General features: G+C 55.3%; 1 protein-coding gene across 1 annotated transcript in view; it reads right to left on the bottom strand.

The window, feature by feature from the left end:
• CHRNB1 (cholinergic receptor nicotinic beta 1 subunit) overlaps positions 1-12,533 on the bottom strand; it is a 149,660-nt gene that overhangs the window by 100,502 nt on the left and 36,625 nt on the right. The window lies entirely within an intron of this gene.

Here is a 12,533-nt window from a genome sequence, read left to right as displayed (position 1 = left end):
AGGAAGCAGCAGAGCCGGGCTGGGGCTGAGAAGCTGACGGGCGCCGGGAGCGGGGACCAGGACGCCGGGGACGCGCCGGCAATGGATGCTGGAGAGCGGGGAGCGGCGGAGACCGGACCGAGGAACCGGGAAGCGAGGCAGGAGAGCCGGGGAGCGTGACAGGTGAGCCGGGGAGCAGCGCAGGGGACCCGGGGAGCATGACAGTACCCCCCCCACGCCCCCCTCCCCGCAACCGGGACAGGAAGGCACGGATCAGCGGAGTGCCCACATTCTCCCGGGGCTCCCAGGACCTATCCTCAGGACCATACCCTGCCCAGTCCACCAGGAAGAACTGTCGACCCCGTACGGTCTTCATGGCCACGATATCTCTTACCGCATAGATGTCATCATCGGCAATTGGAGGAGGAGCCGAACTGGCAGCAGCGGAGAAGGGACCAAGGACAGCCGGCTTGAGCAGGGAGACGTGGAAGGAGTTGGGTATCCTCATCGTGGCCGGGAGGTGTAGCTTGTAGGAGACCTCATTGATCTTGTTGAGGACTTTAAACGGCCCGATGTAGCGAGGACCCAGCTTGTAGGATGGTATCTTCAATCGGACGTACTTGGAAGCAAGCCAGACTAGATCTCAAGGAGAGAAACACGGAGGGTCCAGACGTCTCTTGTCTGCGTGTCTCTTCATCCGCAGGGAAGCACGTCCAAGGGACGCCTTGACAGAGTCCCAAATGGTTGCAAAGTCACGGGCTACAGCATCAGCAGCAGGGACATCCGAAGAAGGGGATACAGGCAATGGGACGGAGGGCTGAAGTCCGTAAACGACATGGAAGGGAGAGCTGGAGGACGACTCACTGACGTGGTGGTTATGGGAGAATTCAGCCCAAGGAAGCAGCGTGGACCAGTCGTCGTGATGGGCGTTGACGTAGTGACATAAGAAGGAGGTCAAGATCTGATTGACCCGTTCCACTTGGCCGTTCGACTGAGGATGGTAGGCAGAAGAAAAGTCCAGAGTCACTCCCAGATGTTTGCAGAGAGCCCTCCAGAAGCGGGAGGTGAACTGAGTTCCTCTGTCGGACACAATGTGTGATGGAAAGCCATGCAAGCGGAAGATGTGATGTATATAGGCGTCCGCGAGTTCCTGAGCGGAGGGCAGTCCAGCCATAGGGACGAAATGAGCCATTTTGGAGAACCGATCCACCACGACCCATATGACTGTGTGTCCGGAGGACAGGGGCAAGTCCGTAATGAAGTCCATCGCAATGTGTTGCCACGGAATTGAGGGTATAGGCAGAGGCAGCAGACGGCCATAAGGCAGGTGTTTGGGCGTCTTGTTCCTGGCACAAGAGGAGCAGGCAGAGACAAAAGCAGCGACGTCCGTGCGAAGGGATGGCCACCAGTAGTGACGTACAATCGCACTCCATGTTCTCTTCTGACCAGCATGACCAGCTGTTTTCGAGGCATGGCCCCAGTGTAACACTTTTTCCCTGTCAGTCTCAGAGACATAGGTCTTCCCGGGCGGTATCTGGGCCAGGGTGACAGGGGTCACCTGAATGATTTTACTAGGACAGATGATGGGTTGGGATGTCTCCTCCTCTTGCTCCATGGGCATGAAAGACCTGGACAAGGCATCAGCGCGTACATTCTTGTCCGCGGGTCGGAAATGGAGTTGGAAATCGAACCTGGCAAAGAACAAGGACCACCTGGCTTGCCGTGGGTTCAATCGCTGAGCGGACCGCAGGTATTCTAGGTTCTTGTGGTCCGTGTAAATGATGATGGGGTACACTGCTCCTTCCAAAAGGTAGCGCCATTCCTCCAGAGCCAGTTTGACTGCTAATAGCTCTCGGTCTCCGATGGTGTAGTTGCGTTCAGGCGCTGAGAAGCTCTTGGAGAAGAAACCGCAAGTCACCATCTTCCCGGAGGAGGACTTCTGCATGAGCACTGCTCCGGCTCCCGAGGAGGAGGCATCCACCTCCAAGGTGAACTGGCGGTTTAACTCCAGACGGTGGAGTACAGGAGAGGAGGCAAATGCCCGCTTCAGAGAGCTAAACGCGGCGTCGGCCGCAGGTGACCAGTCCTTTGGATTAGCCTCCTTCTTGGTCAAGGCGGAGAGAGGAGCAGTCAGAGCAGAGAAATGAGGGATGAACTGGCGGTAATAGTTGGCGAATCCCAGAAAGCGTTGGATTGCCTTCAGTCCAGAAGGAGGAGGCCAGTTGAGAATGGAGGAGACCTTCTTTGGATCCATCTGCAGTCCGGTATCGGAGATGAGGTACCCCAGGAAGGGGAGAGAAGACTGCTCAAAGACACACTTCTCGTACTTGGCGTACAGACGATTCTCTCTCAGTCTTTGTAGAACCAGCTGCACGTTCTCTCTGTGGGTCTGGAGGTCCGGAGAGAAGACAAGGATATCATCCAGATACACCACCACACAGACGTAGAGAAGGTCCCGGAAAACGTCGTTCACCAATTCTTGAAAGACTGCTCGTGCGTTACACAGGCCGAAGGGCATCACGCAGTATTCGTAGTGTCCATCGCGAGTATTGAACGCGGTCTTCCACTCGTCCCCAGAGCGGATGCGGACTAGGTTGTAGGCACCCCGAAGATCCAGCTTGGTGAACACACGAGCTCCTCTAAGCCGGTCAAACAATTCGGGGATGAGCGGCAGAGGGTACTTGTTTTTCACGGTGATTTGGTTTAATCCCCGGTAGTCTATACATGGGCGTAAGTCGCCTTCTTTCTTCTTCACGAAGAAGAAGCCTGCTCCAGCAGGAGAGGAGGATCTCCGAATGAATCCCCTAGCCAGGCTCTCTGTGATGTAAGTAGACATGGCCCTTGTTTCGGCTGGAGACAATGGATATATCCGTCCTCGAGGTGGTGTTGTTCCCGGGAGCAGGTCGATGGCACAATCGTAAGGACGATGTGGCGGAAGAACCTCAGATTCCTTCTTATCAAAGACGTCCACGAAGGACCAATAGGCCGAGGGCAGTCCCGGTAGGTTCTCTGGAACCGGAGGTCGTCGGATGGGTTGTATGGTCTTCAGACATTTATCATGGCACGAAGAGCCCCATCGGGTGATTTCACCAGTGCCCCAGCTGACTGATGGTCCGTGTGTCCGTAACCAGGGAAGTCCCAGCAGGATTTGATGGGACATGTGTGGGAGGACGTAGAGAGCGATGTTCTCGGTGTGCAGGGCACCGATACGCAGTTCGACCGGCCTGGTGATCCAGGAGATGGTGTCAGAGAGGGGTCTCCCATCCACAGAGGCAATCACTAGGGGCTTGTCGAGTGGAGTAACCGGCACCTGGTACTTGTCCACCTTGGCCTGCTGGATGAAATTGCCTGCGGCCCCAGAATCGAGGTACGCCTCGGCCGTGAACCGCGTCTCTCCCGTTGTCACTTGCACAGTCCACGTAACCGGGTCTGAGAGAGTCCCAGCACCTAGGGTGGCCTCTCCTACCAACCCTAGGCTTTGGAGTTTCCCGGCCTCTCTGGACAGGAGCGTAGCAGGTGTGTGCCCTCTCCGCAGTAAAAGCAGAGGCCCTTGGCGAGCCGCTCGGCTCGACGTTGTTCAGACTGCTGCACTCGGTCGATCTGCATGGGCTTGTGGACGGGGGCCCCAGATGCCGTTGACTGAAGTACGGAGGACTTCTGCGGAGGAGAGGAATGCCGTACCGGACGTCTCTCACGGGACACTTCCTTGGATCGCTCCTGAAAGCGAATGTCCACTCGAGTCGCTAGGGTAATCAGGGCATCCAGGGTGGACGGTACGTCACGACCCGCCAGCTCATCTTTAATTCGCCCCGAGAGTCCTTCCCAGAAGGCGGCGGTTAGGGCCTCGTTGTTCCACCCGAGTTCCGAAGCCAAGGTGCGAAAACGGATGGCGTATTGACCCACCGTCAGAGTCCCCTGACGTAACCGGAGAAGAGACGAAGCAGACGCGGAGGCGCGTCCGGGCTCGTCAAAGGTGCCACGGAATGCCTGCAGGAACTCCTGGATGTTCGTGGTCACAGGATCCCCCTTCTCCCACAAGGGGTTCATCCACGCCAGTGCCTCACCCTCTAGATGGGACATGATGAAGGCGACCTTGGCTTGGTCGGAGGCAAACAAATGCGGCAGCTGCGTGAAATGGAGGGAGCATTGGTTTATGAAACCCCTGCAGGTCTTGGGGTCTCCGGCGTACCGGGGTGGTGAGGCCAAACGAAGTCGGGAAGCATCCGAAGAAGTCGCCACGGGAGCTGGAGCCGTGGATTGACTAGTGGAAGCCTGGGATGCTGAAGACGTAACTGCCGCTTGTAGCGTGTTCAGGCGGGCGTCCACAGAAGACATGAATTGCAGCATGCGGGTCTGAGTCTCACGCTGGCGTTGGAGTTCCTCCTGTACGGCTGCTAGTGCTGCAGCGGGATCCATGGCCTGATCTTACTGTTAGGGCCAGGTGGACGGGCAGACCCAGGAGGTGGATCCACTGGGCCGAACTCCTTGATGATGGTAAGGGGTCCGGTAGCTGGAGCACTATAGGCAGCAGAACAGTCCGTGCACAAGAGTATAACGGAGAAGTCCCTGGGACCACGGAGTCACTGATGGTAGTCCGGGTGACGGAGCTCAGGTTCGGAAGCCGAGAAGATGTCAGGCGGGGTCCGGAACCTTTGGAGCGAGATGACGGGTCACTGCAGGGATCCGAGATGGTACGGACTGTCAGGATGGCAGATAGGCAGCGTTCGGGGTTCAGGATTCGGCAGGACCGGATGGCGAGGCAGGCTCGGCTCTAGAAGAGAGAGAGGTGAGTATCTCACAGGAACACAAGGAGACCTGACTCCTAGCTTGAGAAACACGAAGATCAGGCCCCGCCCACTTGGACATTAAACCCCTTTATACCCTGTACCTGTGTGCTACATTTCCTGTTAATGGACGCTGGCCCTTTAAGAAAGGGTCAATGACCGCACGCCCTAATGCGCATGCGCGCGGCCCGAGTGCCAGAAGCCAGAGCAGGAAGCTGAGAGGAGGAAGCAGCAGAGCCGGGCTGGGGCTGAGAAGCCGACGGGCGCCGGGAGCGGGGACCAGGACGCCGGGGACGCGCCGGCAATGGATGCTGGAGAGCGGGGAGCGGCGGAGACCGGACGGAGGAACCGGGAAGCGAGGCAGGAGAGCCGGGGAGCGTGACAGGTGAGCCGGGGAGCAGCGCAGGGGACCCGGGGAGCGTGACAGATGTCTTGCAGAGGGACGCAGCAATCTTGAAATTTCCAAACTTTTGAAGCGTGATCACCGAACAATCAAGCGTTTCATGGCAAATAGCCAACAGGGTCGCAAGAAGCGTGCTGGGCAAAAAAGACGCAAAATAACTGCCCATGAATGGAGGAAAATCAAGCGTGAAGCTGCCAAGATGTCATTTGCCACCAGTTTGGCCATATTTCAGAGCTGCAACGTTACTGGAGTATCAGAAAGCACAAGGTGTGCCATACTCAGGGACAGGCCAAGGTAAGGAAGGCTGAAAACCACCACCTCTGACCAAGAAACATGAGATAAAACCTCAAGACTGGGCCAAGAAATATCTTAATTGCAAGAGAAGAAAGGGAGACGCGCTGGGTGATACCCGGTGATAAGGGAGATTAGTAATGCCCAGAGGCTGCTTACCTTGGAGGGTTGCGCACCCGTGCACAACCCCGGTTGGTGCAGTCAGAGGTAAACAAAATCTGCTGGAGCGTGGAGCTGTGTGTGATCACAGGGAGCAACGTGGACTGACTCCTTCCGGGTGGATCACGTGACCACGGGCATCCCAGAGTGTATGAACACAGGTCTCCACAGTCACAACAACCCGGTAACCGCAACAGCCAAGGAACGAGGGGCTGGCAGTAATTAAAGGGGATTCACTGCTCCCAGAGCTGCTCCTGCCGTAGATCCCTCAAGGGGTTAAGGTGAGTGGGAGTAACGAATTTCTGGTCAAATTAGGAGCGCTAGGAAGCAGGAAGCAGGGAAGACAAAAAGTTTTTATTGAACTAAAATACCCTCTAATGGCCACAACGCGTTTCGACAGCTATTTTGCTGTCTTCATCAGGTGATTAGAGGGAATCAACCATGTGGGCAACATATATAGCTAAAAAACAAAGACGATTGGGTGGTATAACTAATCATGATTAAAGCCAAAATGTAACCATTAAGGTCCTGGACAGCATTTCATAAGGAAACACAATTAAAACAAACAGATGACAAAACACAAGACGAAAACGTGCCCGCGCCTGTGCATAGGTGCCGCACACGGATGAGCACGTATCGCCCAGATAGCTCTTGTTTTATTAAACTATTAAACTGATCAGGGTCAGTATCAGTTACCCTATCTATAACAATGAGTTTCATCAATTTAGGGTCTCTACCATGGAAGTTGTATAATGTTTGGACAGGCTATGAAGCTGGTAGCCTGTCCGAATAATATGCCTATGTTTATTGAGTCGGGCGTGCATTGTCTGCACCGTGCGGCCCACATACTGGAGGCAACACGTGCACTCCAATAGGTAGACTACATACATGGGTTGACAATTTAACTTATGGTTGATGGAGTATGTCATGCCCGTTGTGTGGGAGGAAAAGGATTTTTCACCCTTAGCGATGACATCACAGCAGAGGCACTTCAACACGCAAGTGGTGTCTGGAGGCTGTGGTGTCTGGAGGCTGTGGTGTCTGGAGGCTGTGGTGTCTGGAGGCTGCGGTGTTTGCTGCGGTGTCTGAAGGCTGCGGTGGCTGGAGGCTGCGGTGGCTGGAGGCTGCGGTGTCTGGAGGCTGTGGTGTCTGGGGGCTGTGGTGTCTGGAGGCTGCGGTGTCTGGAGGCTGTGGAGTCTGGAAGCTGTGGAGTCTGGAGGCTGTGGTGGCTGGAGGCTGTGGAGTCTGGAGGCTGTGGAGTCTGGAGGCTGCGGTGGCTGGAGGCTGCAGTGTCTGGAGGCTGCGGTGGCTGGAGGCTGTGGTGTCTGGAGGCTGTGGTGTCTGGAGGCTGTGGAGTCTGGAGGCTGTGGTGTCTGGGGGCTGTGGTGTCTGGAGGCTGTGGTGTCTGGAGGCTGTGGTATGTGGAGGCTGTGGTGGCTGGAGGCTGTGGTGTCTGGAGGCTGTGGTGTCTGGAGGCTGTGGTATGTGGAGGCTGTGGTGGCTGGAGGCTGTGGTGTCTGGGGGCTGTGGTATCTGAGGGCTGTGGTGTCTGGAGGCTGTGGTGTCTGGAGGCTGCGGTGTCTAGAGGCTGTGGTGTCTGGAGGCTGTGGTGGCTGGAGGCTGTAGTGGCTGGAGGCTGTGGTATGTGGAGGCTGTGGTGGCTGGCGGCTGCGGTGGCTGGAGGCTGCGGTGGCTGGAGACTGTGGAGTCTGGGGGCTGTGGAGTCTGGGGGCTGTGGTGGCTGGAGGCTGTGGAGTCTGGGGGCTGTGGAGTCTGGAGGCTGTGGTGTCTGGGGGCTGTGGAGTCTGGAGGCTGTGGAGTCTGGAGGCTGTGGTGGCTGGAGGCTGTGGTGTCTGGAGGCTGTGGAGTCTGGAGGCTGTGGAGTCTGGAGGCTGTGGTGGCTGGAGGCTGTGGTGTCTGGAGGCTGTGGTGGCTGGAGGCTGTGGTGTCTGGAGGCTGTGGAGTCTGGAGGCTGTGGAGTCTGGAGGCTGTGGTGGCTGGAGGCTGCGGTGGCTGGAGGCTGCGGTGGCTGGAGGCTGCGGTGGCTGCTGCACGCAATGTTGATGGTAAACAGATGAAGCAATGACAGAATCTGCAAAAACATTAGTGCATGCCCTCATCATCTCCCGCCTCGACTACTGCAACCTCCTGCTCTCTGGCCTCCCTTCCAACACTCTTGCACCCCTCCAATCTATCCTAAACTCGTGCTTAAGCTACCTCTCCCCCCGCTATTCCCCAGCCTCGCCACTCTGCCAATCCCTTCACTGGCTTCCCATCACCCAATGACTCCAGTTCAAAACATTAACCATGACATACAAAGCCATGCACAACCTGTCTCCTCCCTACATCTGTGACCTAGTCTCCCGGTACCTACCTGCACGCAACCTTAGATCCTCACAAGATCTCCTTCTCTGCTCCTCTCTTATCTCCTCCTCCCACAATCGCGTACAAGATTTCTCCCGTGCATCCCCCATGCTCTGGAACGCTCTACCTCAGCATATCAGACTCTCCCTTACCGTGGAAAGCTTCAAGAGGAACCTCAAGACCCACCTCTTCCAACAAGCCTACAACCTACAATAGCCCTCAGTCCAGTAGACCACTGCGCAACCAGCTCTGTCCTCACCTATTGTACTATCACCCATTCCCTGTAGACTGTGAGCCCTCGCGGGCAGGGTCCTCTCTCCTCCTGTAGACTGTGAGCCCTCGCGGGCAGGGTCCTCTCTCCTCCTGTAGACTGTGAGCCCTCGCGGGCAGGGTCCTCTCTCCTATTGTAGACTGTGAGCCCTCGCGGGCAGGGTCCTCTCTCCTCCTATACCAGTCTGTCTTGTACTGTTAATGATTGTTGTACGTATACCCTCTTTCACTTGTAAAGCGCCATGGAATAAATGGCGCTATAATAATAAATAATAATAATAATAATAATAATCTATGGACGGTCGGCTGCTGAGGGTCATCAGAAAGAAAGGGGGCGATATTGGGCACTCATGTTTTGGGTTTTGTTTTTGCAGTCAGGAATGTTTATTTCTATATGTTGAGCAGTTATATAGGTTTCCTGGTGACAATAAACAAGTGAGGTTGAAATAGATCTGGTTTTTATGAAGTTGCCTAATAATTCTGCACAGTAATAGTCACCTGCACAAACAGAATCCTCCTAAGAAGCCAAATCTAAAAACCCCTCCAACTGCCAAAATATTAAGCGCTGATATTTATGAGTCTTTTGGGTGATTGAGAACATAGTTGTTGTTGTTGTTGCTCAATAATAAAAAAAATCCTCTAAAATAGAACTTGCCTAATAATTCTGCACACGGTGTATAGCACATAATAACACTGTATTATGGTTACTACAGAGACGGCCTAAACTGAGTATAGACCAACGGTAACCATAGCAACATAATCAATACTAAAGGGACGGGTGACGCCACTAATAATATCTCAGGGAGAGTCAATGCCGAGTACTCTAGGGTGAGGTGGTAATCATGGGTGAGGATTGACTCCAGGAGCCATGGCATGCTTTATACTAGACATGGTCCTGGTTGGGTGTGTGGACTTGCATTGTGTGGACTGTACTCTCGTGTAGGCCGCATTTTGCCGTCAGGTGGCCAGGACTAAACGACAACTCGCCTCCACAAGGAGACCACCAGTTCGGTTTCAACCACAACTCTTTACTTAACGGTTCATGTTCCTTAACTCCATACAGAGATAGCGGGAGCATGTCTTCCACCACGATTCGGTTGTACAGAGCATTTTCTGGCACATCCTCAGTTTCCGCTCAGTTGTTTCCAATCTTACTGGTCCTGTGAGTCCCAGCACGACCCAGCCTAACAGTACAGTCAGATGGTGACAGTGTCTTTTACCTTCCGCGGCTCCATGTCTCTTCTCATCGTAGAGTATGGTGGTCGGGGATTTTGCCACTGTGAGAAGAACCGTGTTCTCCCAGATGCTTCTGTATTCACGTCTCTGCTCCTCATAGAGGATGGCTTAAGGAAATAGCCACTAGTTCCAGAGCAGAGGCTGGTGCTTCCAGACATTCAGAAGACTCCGCCAGGGAAAGCCAACTTGTCACGCTGGCACTGACGTTCCCGCACTGTCCCGTCCCCCTCCCCAGGCAGGGACACCGACACACTCACCTTCCCTGCCACTCTGCATAGGCTACTCTGTCCCTGGTCCCTGCTGCCGACTCCCGGGGCCTGCGCATGCCGCACAGGCTTCCTGGGAGTGGACACATGCTCATGCACCTATCCTTAAAAAGCCAGCGTACCCCAGCACAGAAGTGCCACTCAGGTGATGGTTGAGAGGCACTAGGTATTTAAGACACCCTCCCCTTAAGGGAGGTGCCTGGACAATGTGGACTTTACATTGCTGGTTGTCAGGTCTTGAAGTGCTGCTGCTGGTTAGTGCTGTGTGCCATATTGCTAATACCTGTCTGTGTTCTAGTACCTGATGTATCTGACTCGCCCACCCCAGGGCTATGGGACACCCGGTGCCGGGCCGGACTAGTCCGGTGGTAGTCAGTGGTGGCTGGGCCCGGCTCCGTGGCCCTGGTGGGTGTCAGTAGAATATGTGGCTTGATGGATAAAGTTTGTGTTCGTGACGCCACCTGTGGTCTGCGGCTATTAAGCCGCCGCTGCTGTGTGAGGCCTCCGGGGTGATGTTATGGCAGCAATGGTGGTACTGCTCCCCACAGGTGGAGCGGAGCCCCGGGGACACTGTTAGTGCTCGTGAAAGTCTATGGGGTTGTGTGGCTAACACGGTGCAGAGCCGACAGGCAATGAAAGAACCAGGCACAAACAACAGTCTCTTTACCTTTTCCTCTTTTACTTTGGGAACAGTCCAGTCCTGGGAGACCGTCACAGGTGGTGATGGGGATCCGGTCGGCCTGGAAGTACTTGGGGTGATCTTTCTGGCCAGCTGAGTATGAGGCCTACTCCTGTGCTTTTCTTTGTTATGATAGGACTCTGCTTATCTGAATCCAGCAATGGCCCTCTTTGCTGCTGGGACTGATGGTACGTCCCTTTCCCTCTGTAGTAGGCTGCGCAGGCCCTCTCTGGTGCTTCTCTGCTGGAGTCCACACCGGGCCCTGATGCTGCAGCTGTACCTTTGGGATGTTTATGGGCCAGGTGCTTGCAGCTCTCCTGCCCTTCGGATTCGGCTACCAGGGGCGGATTTTATACCCTGGTGGCCACAGACTCCGATGTCCGAGTCTCTCCGCTGCCTCTCTGCTATTCCTGCTTCCCTGGGCCAAGCTACTCTAGCTCTAGGCCCCAGATCCACAGGACAGCTCACTCTGCGTCTGCTTCCTTCCACTTCTCTCTACACACTGACGACTATTTCCTCCCTCAGGCCAGACTTGAGGAAAGCTCCCTGGAATTCCAGGTTCAGAGCTCCCCCTGCTGGCCGGAGGGAGAACTGCGTTGGGTGTTAAACTTGCTGGCCAATGGACCTCCCCATTACCTCCAGGCTCAGCATTAACCCTTTGGGAGGGCAATGCTGTTGTGGCGACCAGGTCCTGGGGCGCCACATATCCACTGCTGCTGCATTCATCCACACCAGCCAAATGTGCTATACTGACCGCTGCTGCATTCATCCACTCCAGCCGAATGTGCTATACTGGAAGCTGCTGCACTCAACCATTCAGGCCAAAGTGCAATACTGGCCACTGCTGCATTCATCCACTCCGGCCGAACGTGCCATACCGTCCGCTGCTGCATTCATCCACTCCAGCCGAATGTGCTATACTGGCCGCTGCTGCATTCAACCATTCCGGCCGAACATGCTATACCAGCCGCTGCTGCATTCATCCACTCCGGCCCGAACATGCTATACCAGCCGCTGCTGCATTCATCCACTCCAGCCGAATGTGCTATACTGGCCGCTGCTGCATTCATCCACTCCAGCCGAATGTGCTATACTGGCCGCTGCTGCATTCATCCACTACAGCCGAATGTGCTATACTGGCCGCTGCTGCACTCAACCATTCCGGCCAAAGTGCAATACTGGCCACTGCTGCATTCATCCACTCCGGCCGAACGTGCCATACCGGCCGCTGCTGCATTCATCCACTCCGGCCGAACGTGCTATACTGACCGCTGCTGCATTCATCCACTCCAGCCGAATGTGCTATACTGGCCGCTGCTGCATTCATCCACTCCAGCCGAACGTGCTATACCAGCCGCTGCTGCATTCATCCACTCTGGCCGAACATGCTATACCGGCCACTGCTGCATTCATCCACTCCGGCCGAACAAGCTATACTGGCCACTGCTGCATTCATGCACTCCAGCCGAACAAGCTATACTGGCCACTGCTGCATTCATCCACTCCGGCCAAACAAGCTATACTGGCCTCTGCTGCATTCATCCACTCCGGCTGAACAAGCTATACTGGCCGCTGCTGCATTCATCCACTCCGGCTGAACAAGCTATACCGGCCGCTGCTGCATTCATCCACTCCGGCTGAACAAGCTATACTGGCCGCTGCTGCATTCATCCACTCCGGCCAAACAAGCTATACCGGCCGCTGCTGCATTCATCCACTCCGGCCGAACAAGCTATACTGGCCACTGCTGCATTCATGCACTCCAGCCGAACAAGCTATACTGGCCACTGCTGCATTCATCCACTCCGGCCGAACAAGCTATACTGGCCTCTGCTGCATTCATCCACTCCGGCTGAACAAGCTATACTGGCCTCTGCTGCATTCATCCACTCCGGCTGAACAAGCTATACTGGCCGCTGCTGCATTCATCCACTCCGGCTGAACAAGCTATACTGGCCGCTGCTGCATTCATCCACTCCGGCTGAACAAGCTATACTGGCCGCTGCTGCATTCATCCACTCCGGCTGAACAAGCTATACCGGCCGCTGCTGCATTCATCCACTCCGGCTGAACAAGCTATACTGGCCGCTGCTGCATTCATC

The sequence above is a fragment of the Anomaloglossus baeobatrachus genome, unplaced genomic scaffold, assembly GCF_048569485.1.
Source record: "Anomaloglossus baeobatrachus isolate aAnoBae1 unplaced genomic scaffold, aAnoBae1.hap1 Scaffold_105, whole genome shotgun sequence".
Classification (NCBI taxonomy): domain Eukaryota; kingdom Metazoa; phylum Chordata; class Amphibia; order Anura; family Aromobatidae; genus Anomaloglossus; species Anomaloglossus baeobatrachus.
The sequence above is the reverse complement of the archived record's forward strand: the minus strand, read 5'-3'. Positions and strand labels throughout refer to the sequence as shown.